Below are 14,608 nucleotides of genomic sequence, written 5' to 3' on the forward strand. Positions count from 1 at the left end.
CTAAGCCAGAATCTACAAAGCACAGCGGGACCGCCGGAGAGAGGAGGGGGCCCTTCACTGAGTCTGCACGCGGTCCCCCTCCTGTCATAAAACATCCCAGCCTGTATCAGGCCCTTAGTGGGGAGATTCCTCCTCTGTGGGGTAGCGCACACCCCTTTTGTCTTCGCACAAAGGACCTGATCCAGAGGAGGACGCAATTTTCACGCCGATGGAGCAATTGTTTGCCATTGCGCATGTGTATTACCCATGCGCGGCAATCGCATTTCGATCACGCACACATAGAGGAAACCATCGCTAAGTGAGTGACAAAGTGCCAGCATTTGGGGGTGGCAATGGGGAGTGGTCACAAAAACGCAGGCGTGCCTGTCTGTTGAAACGCCGTTACATGGGCGTGCATAAATTAGCCACTGAGATTGCATGCGCAACTCTACGTGACAGAAGAGCACCCAAGGGTAAGATGGCCACCGATGTGCTTCGATGTTACCGAAGGCAGCAGTGGGCGTCTTTATGCTCAGGTGATCTTTGCAGACATTTGCCTATTTTCACAGCTGTGTTGCATACGAAAACGCAGTTGCGATCGCATTAGAGTCCGTCTCTGAATCAGGCCCAAACTACATTTTATTTCCAATTATTTAAATGAATGAAGGGTTATTTTGTTCCCAAGGGATGTTAGGCCGGACATTTCCCTATACATATTTATAGGTGGGGCTACATACTGTGAACACTTGGTTAAGATTGATTTCCTGGGCAGTTTCATTGAAATAATGTGGGTAGACCAGACGGTAGGTACGGGACCTTATTTTTTTATCTACATTATTGCATTTTGTAAATGAACCCTATAGTCACATTATTATCCAGAATATAATATTTACTAGTACAAAGCGCAGTTTGAATGACTTTACTCAGCAGGTTACAACATTGTTCAGCAAGTTTATAATCAAGCTTACTGTACACTCAGGGGCGTATCTATAATGGATGCAGGGTGTGCAGGGAACACGGGCCCCTGGGTCCAGGGGGGCCTTGCACCGCACACCCTGCACCCATAATATTACTTACCTCTCCAGAGTCCCACGTCGGCGCTGGCGTCTGGTGCTGTAAAGCGACTGGAAAATGGCCATGACAGCCATTTTCCCATCATTCGCGCATGCATAGTACAGGGAAAATGACCGGTGACCTGTGCATACACTATAGACCCTGGGCACACTCTAGTGCCCAGAGTCTATAACTCCGGTGCTGGCCGCGCACAGCGAGGAGGGTGCCCGTGTCGGAGACTGCACACGGGCCCCCTCCTCTCTAGAAACGCCCCTGTGTGCACTTGCAGAACTGCTTGATGAAGGGGCCTAAGTACCCCTAAAGTTTTAATTTTCTGCCTTATTAGCCACTATGTGAAGACTTTCGGGTTTATTACACAGTAGTCCTATTGCATACAGTATGTGCGGCCATCTGCGCTTGCTGCATACCGGCATATCACAGCCCCATATAATTATACGAGGACTGCAGCACTCTGTAGTGGATAGCTCTGATATACACTCCTGTAGTTGTGAGCTGATTATGATGACTGCCGCGGGAAGGAATAACTCGCAGTGGTGAAGAAACGCATCGGAATTTAACGAATCCTTTGCTTTGCGGCTGGCTCAATAGTCACCTGTTATTCTGCATATTCCGTGTACATGAGATGACTGCTTGGATTCTGTTTTAATTACCTGAATCCCACATCGTTACTTGCCGCATTGGGAACAGGACGGAACAGCTGAGGATCCCATTATTGAGCACACACTGGGCTTGAGTTGCACCTTATATTGATGTCAGACGCAGTTGAGTTTTCTTTTAACCCAACATGCATCTAAGTCTCCCCGAGCATGCGTCCCGATTGTATTCGTACAGCGTTGCAGTAGCGATTTTAAATGCATGCATGCAAGGGTATACTGAAAGTGTATTGGGCATTCCTGGTGGGTGACTTGAAGGTGGCAATTCAGGCGCACGGAGATGGTCTGTCTCATGGGTGTGTTATGGGGGCATTGCAATAGAATAGTTGCATGCACAGACGCTTAGTCTCTCACACTGGAGGTTATACTCAGACGGATAATCGGCACCTAACATAGAGCTGTTGCAAGTTTCGATGGTGTGACCGATGATTGCGTCTAATATCGTCTAATGTCCATTATGCCTGCGATCTATAATTTCAATATGTTCAAACTGAGCATCAGCCCCATTTTTTTTGTAGTTTAATTCACTTTATAATCATTGTCCAGCTTCATTTGTGCGAGTCCGGCTTTGTGCTGTAGAGTGCAGGTAACAGAGAACACAGAGACAGCTATTAGTATTTCCCGACCCGTAATGCCTCAGTCTGTGTCCTTTGTGTACGTGTGTGAATAGATTGCTAGTTTCCATTTATGTGTCTTTGTTGCTAAAGAATTGACTCTGTGAATATGGTGATGTGTCTCGTTCATTTCCAAGGTTTCCTAGGTTTTGTGCACTGGGCGATACCTAGATGCGCAGCCAATACACTAATATATTTATTGTGTCTAACAAATGATTGAAAGGTTTATAAATAACATAATGAAATCCCAAAGGGCAAAACAGGACAGAGTATTATACTGATTATAATAAAAGTACTATAACATTATTTTTAAAATGTATTCTCTAATGTGCCGATCGTTATCACAAATATCAAGCCATTCCATGTTTTAATAAAAAGCGTCGAATGATAACATGCATATGGACCCTCATACACCTATCCTCAAATAGCGCCAGTTGGCACGCCACAAATATTACAACTAAGCCGTGGCAGGAGTCTCGCCACACATTTTTTTTTTTCTTTTCAAAATATGCGTCTTAATTGTGTCACTAATGAGCCAAAATTACAATTAGAGATGTGCGAGTCTCGTTCCCAGAGAACCGACATCAACCGAATTTAGGGGTTCCGAGTCGAGCCGAGTCCTAGTTCGGTACTCCAGTCGGTTCGGAACTCGGAATTGAAAAACCGAACTCGGGTTTTGGACATATTTGTCTACTTTTGAAAAAGTATTTCAGGGAGATTGTGAAAGCAGCACCTATGAGCGCAGCAGTAAAGTGGGCGTGTACTGCTACATCTGAGAGGCGTGTCATACATGTGATGGGCGTGTACTGCTACATCTGAGAGGCGTGTCATACATGTGATGGGCGTGTACTGCTACATCTGAGTGGCGTGTCAAACATGTGATGGGCGTGTACTGCTACATCTGAGAGGCGTGTCAAACATGTGATGGGCGTGTACTACTACATCTGAGAGGCGTGTCATACATGTGATGGGCGTGTACTGCTACATCTGAGGGGCGTGTCATACATGTGATGGGCGTGTACTGCTACATCTGAGAGGCGTGTCAAACATGTGATGGGCGTGTACTGCTACATCTGAGAGGCGTGTCAAACATGTGATGGGCGTGTACTACTACATCTGAGAGGCGTGTCATACATGTGATGGGCGTGTACTGCTACATCTGAGGGGCGTGTCATACATGTGATGGGCGTGTACTGCTACATCTGAGAGGCGCATCATACATGTGATGGGCGTGTACTGCTACATCTGAGAGGTGTGTCATACATGTGATGGGCATGTACTGCTACATCTGAGAGGCGTGTCATACATGTGATGGGCGTGTACTACTACATCTGAGAGGCGTGTCAAACATGTGATGGGCGTGTACTGCTACATCTGAGGGGCGTGTCATACATGTGATGGGCGTGTACTGCTACATCTGAGAGGCATGTCATACATGTGATGGGCGTGTACTGCTACATCTGAGTGGCGTGTCAAACATGTGATGGGCGTGTACTGCTACATCTGAGAGGCGTGTCAAACATGTGATGGGCGTGTACTACTACATCTGAGAGGCGTGTCATACATGTGATGGGCGTGTACTGCTACATCTGAGGGGCGTGTCATACATGTGATGGGCGTGTACTGCTACATCTGAGAGGCGTGTCATACATGTGATGGGCATGTACTGCTACATCTGAGAGGCGTGTCATACATGTGATGGGCGTGTACTACTACATCTGAGAGGCGTGTCATACATGTGATGGGCGTGTACTGCTACATCTGAGGGGCGTGTCATACATGTGATGGGCGTGTACTGCTACATCTGAGAGGCGTGTTAAACATGTGATGGGCGTGTACTGCTACATCTGAGAGGCGTGTCAAACATGTGATGGGCGTGTACTACTACATCTGAGAGGCGTGTCATACATGTGATGGGCGTGTACTGCTACATCTGAGGGGCGTGTCATACATGTGATGGGCGTGTACTACTACATCTGAGAGGCGTGTCAAACATGTGATGGGCGTGTACTGCTACATCTGAGTGGCGTGTCAAACATGTGATGGGCGTGTACTGCTACATCTGAGAGGCGTGTCAAACATGTGATGGGCGTGTACTACTACATCTGAGAGGCGTGTCATACATGTGATGGGCGTGTACTGCTACATCTGAGGGGCGTGTCATACATGTGATGGGCGTGTACTGCTACATCTGAGAGGCGTGTCAAACATGTGATGGGCGTGTACTGCTACATCTGAGAGGCGTGTCAAACATGTGATGGGCGTGTACTACTACATCTGAGAGGCGTGTCATACATGTGATGGGCGTGTACTGCTACATCTGAGGGGCGTGTCATACATGTGATGGGCGTGTACTGCTACATCTGAGAGGCGTGTCAAACATGTGATGGGCGTGTACTGCTACATCTGAGAGGCGTGTCAAACATGTGATGGGCGTGTACTACTACATCTGAGAGGCGTGTCATACATGTGATGGGCGTGTACTGCTACATCTGAGGGGCGTGTCATACATGTGATGGGCGTGTACTGCTACATCTGAGAGGCGCATCATACATGTGATGGGCGTGTACTGCTACATCTGAGAGGTGTGTCATACATGTGATGGGCATGTACTGCTACATCTGAGAGGCGTGTCATACATGTGATGGGCGTGTACTACTACATCTGAGAGGCGTGTCAAACATGTGATGGGCGTGTACTGCTACATCTGAGGGGCGTGTCATACATGTGATGGGCGTGTACTGCTACATCTGAGAGGCATGTCATACATGTGATGGGCGTCTACTGCTAAATCTGAGGGGCGTGTCATACATGTGATGGGCGTGTACTGCTACATCTGAGAGGCGTGTCATACATGTGATGGGCGTGTACTGTTATATCTGAGAGGCATGTCATACATGTGATGGGTGTGTACTGTTACATCTGAGAGGCGTGTCATACATGTGATGGGCGTGTACTGCTACATCTGAGAGGCGTGTCATACATGTGATGGGCGTGTACTGCTACATCTGAGAGGCGTGTCATACATGTGATGGGAGTGTACTGTTACATCTGAGAGGCGTGTCATACATGTGATGGGCGTGTACTGCTACATCTGAGAGGCATGTCATACATGTGATGGGCGTGTACTGCTACATCTGAGAGGCGTGTCATACATGTGATGGGCGTGTACTGCTACATCTGAGAGGCATGTCATACATGTGATGGGCGTGTACTGTTACATCTGAGAGGCGTGTCATACATGTGATGGGCGTGTACTGCTACATCTGAGGGGCGTGTCATACATGTGATGGGCGTGTACTGCTACATCTGAGGGGCGTGTCATACATGTGATGGGCGTGTACTGCTACATCTGAGAGGCGTGTCATACATGTGATGGGCGTGTACTGCTACATCTGAGAGGCGTGTCATACATGTGATGGGCGTGTACTGTTACATCTGAGAGGCGTGTCATACATGTGATGGGCGTGTACTGCTACATCTGAGAGGCATGTCATACATGTGATGGGCGTGTACTGCTACATCTGAGAGGCGTGTCATACATGTGATGGGCGTGTACTGCTACATCTGAGAGGCGTGTCATACATGTGATGGGCGTGTACTGTTACATCTGAGAGGCGTGTCATACATGTGATGGGCGTGTACTGCTACATCTGAGAGGCATGTCATACATGTGATGGGCGTGTACTGCTACATCTGAGAGGCGTGTCATACATGTGATGGGCGTGTACTGCTACATCTGAGAGGCATGTCATACATGTGATGGGCGTGTACTGTTACATCTGAGAGGCGTGTCATACATGTGATGGGCGTGTACTGCTACATCTGAGGGGCGTGTCATACATGTGATGGGCGTGTACTGCTACATCTGAGGGGCGTGTCATACATGTGATGGGCGTGTCATACATGTGATGGGCGTGTACTGCTACATCTGAGAGGCGTGTCATACATGTGATGGGCGTGTACTGCTACATCTGAGAGGCGTGTCATACATGTGATGGGCGTGTACTGCTACATCTGAGAGGCGTGTCATACATGTGATGGGCGTGTACTGCTATATCTGAGAGGCGTGTCATACATGTGATGGGCGTGTACTGCTACATCTGAGAGGCGTGTCATACATGTGATGGGCGTGTACTGCTACATCTGAGAGGCGTGTCATATAACTGACTTACATCCAAATGTAAATGAGCCCCAAAGCAGTTAATAAGATCTACTTGTAGATGAAAACACACTGATGCTTCTCAGAAAATGCCTGTAGCCATAGGGCCTGATTCAGCATGTATCGCAGTTGCAACTGCGTATGCAGAACAGTCGATGATACGCACTGCGCATGCGTATGCATCGCAGTGCGTATGCATGAGACAGCATGGCGATCGCTCTGAGATCACGCATGCAGAAAGAAAACCATAGCAGAGTCAGTGATGGGACGTCAGCGTTTGGGGGTGGTGACGGGGGAGTGGTCGGAGAAACAGGCGTGCCAGTCCGTGTGAATGCCAATAGTTGGGCGTGCATAAATTAGCCACTGTGACATCATAGACAGCTTGAGTACTGACTGCGTGCAACGAGAGTTGTAATTTCTGAGACAGGTCAGGGCTGCTGTAATTGTGTGTGAGGGGCCGATGTTACTCGATGTTACTGATGTATACGCAGGATCTTACGGATGTCAGATAGCGGTAGTGGGTGTCTCTTTGCTGGCTTTGCGATTGCAGTCATTAGCAGATCTTTGCAGCAGTTCTGCGTGCGTACTCGCAGCTGCGATCACAATAGCGATCCGTAGTAAATCAGGCCCATTGTGCCTTATAACCAATACAGGGAAATGATACCAATGATCCCATTTGAATGTACATATTTCCATTTTTTTGGTATATAACAGCTACATAATGGGAGTAACGTGCAATCAGGGAGATTGTCTGACTCTTCAGGGAGACAGGGAGATTGCTACTATGTCAGGGAGTCTCCCTGACAATCAGGGAGAGTTGGATAGTATGATATTGGATTGCATGCTAACGGGTCCAAATTACATGATTTTAGCTGTTCTTTTTTTTTTTTTTTTTTTTAATACAGATTCAAAACTAAAACACGAAGGGGGCGTGGCCTGACTGGATACCAGGGCAGACGTGTTGCCCCTCAGCTCCCTACAAACCCTCATAGATTGCCCTGCTACGCCTGCCCCTTGCTGTTTGGGAAGACCTCTCCTGCATATTTACCCCCTCTGGGCTCCGCTGATCCCCCGGCTGGAAGTCGCGAAGGCTTATCTCCTCCGGGGCCTTTGCGGCCTACTCCGCCTCCAGAGTCCCCGGCCTCGATTTTCAAGCCGGGCCCGCCGGTGCCGCACTTGCCGCCGATCGCGGCCGGACTTTCCCGCGGCCGTCCTGTCACCTTGGACCCCACTCTGCCTGACTGGAGTGGTGGTCTAGGCGGCCTGTGGAGTCGGGGGAACCCAGGAAAGACCAGTAAACGGAGCCGCGAATCGCGGGAGGGCGCCATTTTGGCTCCTTTATAACTCCCCCTGCATTACCTCAGCATCTGCCGCTTGGGAGACCCTGACACCAGGAGTAAAGAGGACACCTTACCAGGGCCCCTTTGACCAACCACCTCTATACACAGGTACATGGTAATATCAAATTAATTCCTGTGTTGAACTGTGGCTCCTGATCCCTGGCTCCCTTAAATCTGCTCCCTGAGTACACATTGAGATACTGCAGCTATAGGTGGCTGTGACGAGTGACCTGTCGGCTGGCCCGGGGTTGCAGTTTTGACTCTGGTCTTCTTAATATTGCAGTACCCTCTTCAGAGAGTAATCGAGTTATAGCAGACGCCATTTTGGATCATCTGTGCAAACATATAATACCAAAATCAGTCACCTCTATGGTTATTGCTCTCTATGCCTACTTGTTCTCCAGGAGCCCGGGCGGATTACTGAAGTGTCGTTACTAGTTGTGACTCACTATGTCTCTCTGAAACAGCTTTCCGCGTTGACCCTGATGCCTCTCTGAAACTTATCAACATGCAGATTTAATCTTTCCTTCTCAATGTAACCACCGATCACAAATTTAAACATCACCAGTACCTGTATCTGCTCGACACTAGTTGGAGGTGCCGCTTCATTGGATCACATCGGTATGGCTCAAAAAAGAATAAAAGCGGCCAAATCAGCCCCACCTGTTCACTTTTTTGGATCCTCTTCTACCTCTACTAAAAGTCGTCTTCAACAATCACCACCTGAGTCTGCTACGTCTCCAAAATCCCCACCTAGACAAGCAAGTGGTCCTCCTGTACCTTCTCAGGAAAATGAGGACAGTTTAGATGGTCCAGTTACCCTGCGTTCCATTCATACTATGTTAACGTCATTTAAGGTGGATATAACCTCGGAATTAAAATCTACCATTCAATCTCTGAGAGCTGATATTAGTGAAATCGGAGATCGTACCGACCATTTGGAATCTAAAATGGAAGAATTGGTTGCATCACATAATGACCTAATCTCAGCACACGACTCTCTGCAGGAGGAATTAGCCTCTGTGCGAGACAAGGTAACAGATCTGGAAGACCGCTCCAGATGCAACAACATTAAAATAAGAGGTATTCCGGACTCCGTCACAAATGCTGAGTTATATGATTATGCCACGGAATTATTCCAGAAACTTCTTCCTGATGCCTTACCCTCGGATCTTCTGATTGACAGAATCCATAGACTTCCAAAATCCAAACAAGCTCCAGCCCAAGCACCTAAAGACACCCTCCTTAGAGTTCATTTCTTCCATATTAAGGAGCGTATACTTAAGGCTACTCTCCCTTCCTCCCCCACAGTTGAATGTCTGGACAATCTCCAACTTTTCCCTGACATTTCCCCAGCGACTCTGGCAAAACGACGTCTTTTCCTCCCAATTACACTGGCCTTGCGTAAAGAAAATATTCAGTACAGATGGGGATTCCCGACGAAACTGATTGTAACAAGAAATGGCTCGTATACAGTCATACAGTCTCCAGAAGATGGGCCGGCTATTCTTCAAAAATGGGGTGTTGCTCTTACTAACCCTACCAATATGCCTCCTAAACCTATACCCCAAGAATGGTCCACAGTGCTGAGGTGATCCCTTGGGGTGAAGTATCTTTACAGTTACTGGCTGTAGTTCTACCATTCCAAGCTATATTTAGTATTTTGTTATTCAATATGCTCTTTCTGTTTTTATTTATTTTTACCTGTACTTTCTATGTGTAATAGGTCTACGGCTTTATGATGTACTTTATCTAAGATTTTTCATTCAGTCCTTTCACAGCTAAGGGCATATATTATATTTGCGTGGTTATTTAGTGGATTGGGTTGATGAAGAATATACTCAATGTTATTGGTGGACCGATAGATAGCTTAATGGATAACTGGTAGAATATGAGTCTTCCATATAATTGGGAACTACTTTCTACAGTCTTTCTGTCTTTTGTAGTGGTTACATTGCATTTAATTTCTCCTTTTTTTTTTTTTTTTCTCCTTTCTTTATATACATAAATGATATTTGATAGGTTGTATCAAATATGGCTATGTTTGAATGCTAACTATGTTGTTAATATTACAATTGAAGGAATTATTTGAAACGAGGGGTATTAGGTGGTCTTCTCTTTGAGCCTCCCCCCCCCCATACTTTCAATTTTTCTGTCATGTTCTGTTTCAATGACAGAAACTCTAGCTCCTTTATGGATGCTATTTCGGTTTGTTCTGTTTTTTTGTTTTATATGTTTGTTATTTTATTTATTAATTTTTTATGCATACAATCTCTGTATTTGTCATTTTTGTGCAGGTCTATTTGTAAAAAATCCACACTACATTTATCTGATTCCTCCCCATGGTCAATTTTTTAAGCATAAATGTTAAGGGCCTTAATTCACCTCATAAGCGACGTCTTGCATTAAAATACTTCTTAGATCAAAGAGCTGACATAGTAGCAATCCAAGAATCGCATTTCCCATTACATTCTACTCCTCAGTTTATTAATAAAGCCTATCCGACTTGCTATACCTCCTGTGGCCCATTTAAGAGGAATGGAGTAGCCATACTTTTGAGCAGATCATGCCCATTTAAAATAGAAAGTAAATGGGTGGATTGCAGTGGTAGATATATTATCTTGGTGGGGAAGATAGGTAGTAAATACATCACTCTAGTGTCAATATATGTCCCTAATACAAGACAACCTAGTTTTCTTAAAAAGTTTTTACTTAAATTACAGGAGACTAGAAAGGGTGCTTTATTCATTATGGGCGACTTTAATCTTGCACCAGATCCTAAATTGGACAAATCTTCTTCTCTCGATAAACAATCATTGAATGTGGCTTCCTCCCTAGCTCGTTCCTTCTCGCACTTGTTGGCTGAACATGACCTCTATGATGTTTGGAGAATCAAACACTCAAGAACACGTGATTATACCTTCTATTCAGCAGTTCACAAATCATACTCTAGAATAGATCTTCTCTTGACTGATAAATGGTCTCTCCAGTCCATTCCCCGGATTGATATTTTACCAATTACTTGGTCCGACCATGCTCCCTTACTATGGTCTTGGACCCCCTTTCCCATGTCTCCCACCTGTAGACCTTGGCGTTTACAAGAATATATTTTATTAGATGATGTTGGCTCGCGTGTCATGACTGACACATTGACTGCATATGTAGAACTAAATTCTCCCAAAGACACTTCAGCCACGAATCATTGGTGTGCACTCAAGGCGGTAATGAGGGGGGCTGCTATACAAGCCGCAGTTAAGATTCGGAAATCAAATCAAGAAATATATCTCGAATATCAAGCTGATCTTTTAAAATTAGAAACACAACATAAACAAAATCCAAAGGATTCTATTGTCCTCTCTGCCCTATTAGAAGCCAGGAAGAAGTTAAATAATCTACACCTCTCCCAAATTCAACGTGCTATCACTAAATTAAATTGAAGTTTTACTCTCTTGGAAATAGAGCCAATAAACTGCTAGCCCGCAAGCTTAGAGGGAAAAATGCTATCAATAGAATTAAAAGTCTCTCTAACCCCAATGGATCCTCAATATCAAATCCTAAAGATATTGCTCAACAATTCGCCTTATACTATGAAAAGCTTTATAACCTTTCTCAAGATACCCATATACCTCAGCCCTCTGAATCTGTGATAAATTCATTCTTAGATTCTATTAATCTTCCATGTCTTTCCCCTTTAGAAGCAGAAGCTCTATGTGTCCCTTGGAGTGATAGCAAAGTATTAAGAGCGGTTAAATCCCTTAAAAAAGATAAAGCACCTGGCCCAGACGGATTCATTAACAGTTTCTATACGCATTTTCAAACCATTTTGACCCCTATTTTAGTAAATTTATTCAACGATGTCTCTACTCAATCATTTCCTAAAGAAATGTTAGAAGCCCAAATCATCACTATTTTGAAGCCTGGCAAGGACCCGACACTTTGCCCAAACTATAGGCCAATAGCTCTATTAAATTCAGATATCAAATTATATGCAAAAATAATCGCTAATAGATTGAATCCTATTCTCCCTAATTTAGTTTCTTTTGATCAGGTGGGCTTTATCTTAGGGAGACAAGCGCCAGACAATACCAGAAGAGTTTTTTCCCTTCTGGAAGCCCAAGCAGCTTGTTCCGTGCCTATGGTTTTATTGTCCTTAGACTCGGAAAAAGCCTTCGATAGGCTACACTGGCTTTTCATGTCCCGGGTCCTGGTTAAGTTTGGCTTTTCTGGCTTGTTTTTGAAGGCTATCTTGAATCTCTACACTGTCCCTTCGGCTAGAGAATACAGTAATGGGTTTTTGTCCAACGGTTTTAATATCTCTAACGGGACTAGACAGGGGTGCCCCCTTTCACCTTTAATTTTTGCACTAGCTATGGAACCCCTCGCAGAAAAAATTAGATCCTCCTCCTCCTTTGTGGGCTTCAATATTGGCCATAAGCAGCATAGGATATGTCTTTTTGCTGATGACGTCCTGCTATTCGTCACGAAACCAGACTTTTCCTTACCTGCTCTTCACAATATACTTCAAGAATATACTGCATCTTCATACTATAAACTAAATACCTCAAAATCAGAAGCACTAGCATTCAATATTGATCAGGCTTCCCTAGATAGTCTCCAGAATCAATACCCTTATGCCTGGCAGACATCATCTCTTAAATATCTGGGGATCAATATCCCTTTAAATCCTCAAAATATTATTAAATATAATTATCAGCCTTTGTTAGAACAATTCTCAGCACTTACCAAAGCATGGGTTAATTATGAAATCTCCTGGATGGGCCGTCTCTCTTCTGCAAAAATGATGCTTCTTCCAAAAATTCTGTACTTATTTAGAGCCATTCCATATTTAGTTCCATTGACCCTGCTAAACAAATTCTATGCAGTTCTATCTACGTATATTTGGAAGGGTAAACGTTCTCGTATAGCTAGGACTCGACTATTTCGGTCCAAATCTAGAGGAGGACTAGTGGCTCCTAATCTCGAATTATACCAACACGCTTGTCTTTTGGATCAGATGAAAGACTGGTTAGCCCCTCTACCGATTAAGCCATGGGTATCTATTGAAATCTCTGTATCTCAAACTCTCCCCTTACAGGACATCTTGTGGACTAAAACTGTTGATAGACCCCATAAATCCCTTATTCCAAAGAGCGTCTCTGATACCCTTATAGCTTGGGACAAATTGATTTCCACACATGGAGAATTTTCTCTTCCCTCATCTCACATTTCTATATTAGCCCTTTCTCGACTGATCCAGGATCTAGTATTAACACCCTGGCATGAGAAAGGTATTATAACAGTTAGAGATCTTTATACTAACCATCAATTTAAATCCTTTCAACAATTACAGGATCAATATGGTATTCCCAAAACTGACTTTTTTAAATTTTTGCAGGTGAGACACTGGGTATTTTCTAACTCTGGCCCAAATCATCTCCTTCCCACCCCACCTCCCTATATACTTTCTAAACTGTCTACTACTGGCCATAAGAGTGGTATTTCTATGTGGTATAATACGCTTATGACTCCGATAGAGGAGTCTAAACTTTCTATACAATTCAATTGGGAGTCGGATCTTAATATATCTCTAACTGAAGAAGATTGGTCTATTCTATTTATGAACATTTTCAAAATGTCCAAATGTTTGAACCATTCTGAAATGCTTTATAAACTAATTCACGGCTTATATTACACCCCGGTCAAGTTGCATAGAATCTGGCCAGACTCTTCTAAATTAGGGGTGTGCACCGGCCACTTTTCGTGTTTTGTGTTTTGGTTTTGGATCTGGATCTTTCTTCGTGTTTTGGATCTGGATTGGTTTTGCCAAAACCACCCTTCCGTGTTTTGGGTTCTGGGTTTTGTGTTTTGGATCTGTATTTTTTTTTAAAAAAGCATAAAAACAGCTAAAATCACAAAATTTGTGGGTTTTTCTGCTCCTATGCTATTATTAACCTCAATAACCTTAATTTCCACTCATTTCCAGTCTATTCTGAACACCTCACACCTCACAATAGTGTTTTTATGTAAAAAAGGTTGCACCGAGGTAGCTGGATGACTATGCTAAGAGATACGAGTGGGCGGCACAAACACGTGGTCCATCTAGGAGTGGCACTGCAGTGGCAGACAGGATGGCAGTTTGAAAAACTAGGCCCCAAACTATACATAATTCAAAGAAAAAAAAGAGGTGCAAGATGGAATTGTCCTTGGGCCCTCCCACCCACCCTTATGTTGTATAAACAGGACATGCACACTTTAACAAACCAAACATTTCAGTGCCAGGGTCTGCCACACGACTGTGGCTGAAATTATTGGTTCGTTTGGGCCCCCACAAAACAAGCTGGCAATTAATCTGTCCCTGCACAAACTGGCTCTATGGAGGCAAGATGTCGTCCTCATCCTCCTCATCCACCGATTCCTCACCCTCTTCAGTGTTGTGTACATCCTCATCCTCACAGAGTATTAATTCGTCCCCGCTGGAATCCACAACCACAGGTCCCTCTGTACGTTCTGGAGGCTGGTCTCCCTGGAAGAGTTGATAATTCATTTTATGAACATCATCTTCTCCACATTTTGTGGAAGCAACCTCCTACGCCTTTCGCTGACAAGGTTCCCGGCTGCACTAAACACTCTTTTGGAGTACACACTGGAGGGGGGGCAACTCAGGTAAAATAGAGCCAGTTTGTACAGGGACCTCCAAATTGCTTCTTTTTCCTGCCAGTACAGGTACGGACTGTCTGACATGCCTACTTGGATGCTGTCACCGATGTAATCCTTTAACAGACAGAC

The sequence above is a fragment of the Taudactylus pleione genome, unplaced genomic scaffold, assembly GCF_031769625.1.
Source record: "Taudactylus pleione unplaced genomic scaffold, aTauple2 ptg000173l, whole genome shotgun sequence".
Taxonomy (NCBI): Eukaryota; Metazoa; Chordata; class Amphibia; order Anura; family Myobatrachidae; genus Taudactylus; species Taudactylus pleione.